Raw genomic sequence first — 4089 nt, 5'->3', positions numbered from 1 at the left:
CATCACCATCACTCTGCCTTCTCCTTTGACTGTTGTTTTATCTGTCCTGAGAGGTACAGTGTCCTGGTTCTGTGGTCCTCCATTGAAAATGATGCTGTGCTTGAAGTTTCAGTAGTGTTTTTACTGACTCTGATGGTGAATTTCCTTGGAAAAGACACAGGCTGTTTGTAACAGACTGACACAGTTAGAGGAGCTCTCACCACTTCAATTCCTACAGGTACAGAAAATAGAAAAGAGTATATATTATATATACACTGAATATTCTATTATGCTATTATATTAATATTTAAATATAATTATAATATAAAATAAATAATATACAATTATGAAATAAACATTAATAATTATATAGTACCATTATATATACATTTTATATATATATATATATATATATATATATATATATATATATATATATATATATATATATATATATATATATATATTATAGTACCATTATATATACATTTTATATTATATATTTAATATATTCATAATATATATATTTTTATTTTATTTATATATATATATATATATATATATATATATATATATACACACACACACCATTGACTACTAATATATATATAATTATTATTAGTAGTAGTCAATGGTAAATATATAGTAAATATATAGTAAATATATTAAATTATATAAAATATATATATATATATATATATATTATTAGTAGTAGTAGTCAATGGTAAATATATAGTAAATATATAGTAAATATATTAAATTATATAAATATATATATATATATATATATATATATATATATATATATATATATATATATATATATATTAGTAGTAGTAGTCAATGGTAAATATATAGTAAATATATTAAATTATATAAATATATATATATATATATATATATATATATATATATATATTAGTAGTAGTAGTCAATGGTAAATATATAGTAAATATATAGTAAATATATTAAATTATATAAATATATATATATATATATATATATATATATATATATATATATATATATATATATATATATTAGTAGTAGTAGTCAATGGTAAATATATAGTAAATATATTAAATTATATAAAATATATATATATATATATATATATATATATATATATATATATTAGTAGTAGTAGTCAATGGTAAATATATAGTAAATATATAGTAAATATATTAAATTATATAAAATATATATATATATATATATATATATATATATATATATATATATATATATATATATATATATATATATATATATATATATATGTGTGTGATAGTATATAATTATAGTATATAACATAATATAACAATAAATAAATTATTAAAATATTGAATATAATATATAAGTAATAAATTATATAATGATGTCTGTGGCCCTCCAGGAGTTTAACAATAACACAATTTAAAACTATCTATCAAATTAATTTAATAAATTAATAAATAAGAGACAAAAAGTCAGAGACAGGCTATTTACACAATGCAAAATTTTGCAGTGAAAGACATAAATTCAAGCAGTGTAATCCTATGGTCCTATAAAGACATTTATGCCGTTCCACTGCTGGTGTGAATAGCCCTTCAAACATTAATTACCATTGTGCTTCTCCATCTCTGCCATGCACCTGGAGAACATCCACAGGGGGTGTGCGGTGGGACGGGTAAACCTCAGCCAAGAAAACACATGCAGAGGGCAGAGGTCACCAAACACCCAGGCACAGCTCACACCGGTGGAGCAAGGAACAGCCAGGTTGATACATCTCTCTGACACAGGATCTGGGTGAAAAACACAGGTTCAAATCATTCAGCAACTGGAAGTGTCTCATGAAAGGGTCTTGCATTAGGACAAACACCCTCATGTAGAGTAAAACAGCTTTTCACGGCCACTGAGTTGAGCTGTTGGGTCCCTTACCATGGGTGATCTCTAAGTCAGGCTGAGCCTCATGCCTGAATTTATTTTTAGGAGAAAGTAGAGTCAGTGTGCTGCTCCATACAGTCTGCTGAAGTCTGGATGCGGTTAAAGTGAGATCCACCTCCACTCCTGCACTAACAGTCCTGTACTCCAGCACTCTGGCCTGCAGGGAGAACGTCCCTCTCTTCAGTTCATCCACAGGCTCAGTCAGACACAAGGTCTCACGGACACTCACCAGACCTGCAGAAAAGAGTAGAGATTCTTATTAGAGTTAACTTAAAGGGATAGTTCATCAAAAAAGAAAATTCTATTATCATTTACTCACCCTCAGGTTGTTCCAAACCTGTATACATTATTTCTTTGTTCTGTTGAACACAAAGGAAGATATTTTGAAGAATGTGGGAAACTGAACAGTTTTGGGGCACCACTGACTGCTATAGTTTTTCTTTTCCTACTATGGAAGTCAATGGTGCCCCAAAGCAGCCTGGTTACAAACTTCCATCAAAATATCTTCCTTTGTGTTCAGCAGAACAAAGACATTTTTACAGGTTTGGAACAACTTGAGGGTGAGTAAATAATGAGAGAATTTTCATTTTTGGGTGAACTATCCCTTTAAGTGAAAACCATAAAAAACATTTCATTACTTAATATAAAATAAACATTAACTGAAATAAAATTAAATATATATAAAAAAATAAGTTTAAGTTTTTTTGTATTTTTTTTGCAACATTTCTCATTTAGTTTAACTTGACGTACTAAAAAAAAAAACTAAAAATTGAATAAAAAACAATAGGGTTTTTCAGCACTTCACACGAGCAAAAATTACAAAACTTCAGCAAAAATTACAATGAAAACATAAAATATTAAAATAAAAACTAATTATAAATATTAATAAAAACTATAATAATAATAATAATAACACTAGGCATAACACATTTAATCGTCATGCATATGAACACTGATATTCATGCTTATTCTTATCTCTTGGGTTAAGAGCCTTGAGCATTAAAAATATTTCATTTGTATTATTTGATGTGGATTACTAAAGTTTATTATCAGTTATATAATATTACTACAGAGTTCTCTGGAAAATGTGATTCCGGTCATTCTTTTTTTTTCATATTTCAAATGGCCGTTTATTTTGCTGACTGTACATTATCTCTGTAAAACTTACATTTATATTTCTAAAGGAATTATGGTTAGATTTTTTTTTTTATTGTAAATGTTAAAGAGGTCAAAAAATATCATATATGAATAAAATAAAATAAAATCCGACTGGACAAACAGACTTCGGGACAAATACATGCAATCTTATCTGATCCTTCGATGATTCCTGTTTGATCCCAGTAGGACTGATTCCAAATTAAGATTTTTTTGGCAAGGGTTGTGCTCAACCCACATGCTAAGATCTTACCCAGAGGGCTTAGTTTGAATCTCTCTGAGCACACAATCATGCTGAGCAGTCTGGTGAAGAGAAACTCAGGATAGCACAAGGGAACATCTCTGAAGACGCTGTCAGGATAGTCCCAACCATAACCCGAAACACTGCAGAACCTCCTTAAAGACACAGCATCATACCTGCAGATGATTACCAAACAATTACAATGAGTTTATAACGAGTTTCATTAAGATTTCTAACATTATTATGACAATATATAATGCTTGACAGATGTTCATTAAAATAGAAATGTACTTTATATTCATTTAGTTAGAGAAAAATAATATTAAATATATATATATATATATATATATATAATATTATTTTTCTCTAACTAAATGAATATAAAGTACATTTCTATTTTAATGAACATCTGTATATATATATATATATATATATATATATATATATATAAAAATTGCCTAAATATTTGTTTTTGAATGTACATTACTTGGTAATCATATACTTTAAATGGATAGTTGTGGGGCACCATTGACTTCCATAGTATTTTTTTCCCTTACTATGGAATTCAGTGGTGCCCCACAACTAAACATTCTTCAAAATATATTTGTGTTCAGCAGAACAAAGACATTTGTACAACTTTAGGGTGAGTAAATGACAGCTTTCATTTTTGGGTGAACTATCCCTTTAAAAAGTAAACTTACCTGCAGTTGATCAAAGTGAAAACAAGCTCGTCATTTGTGTCTTTGTTTTTCCACATTTGTCCTCGTTTTTTGCGGAGAGATTCATGA

Source organism: Megalobrama amblycephala, linkage group LG4, assembly GCF_018812025.1.
Source record: "Megalobrama amblycephala isolate DHTTF-2021 linkage group LG4, ASM1881202v1, whole genome shotgun sequence".
Lineage (NCBI taxonomy): Eukaryota > Metazoa > Chordata > Actinopteri > Cypriniformes > Xenocyprididae > Megalobrama > Megalobrama amblycephala.
This window is presented reverse-complemented; position numbering follows the sequence as displayed.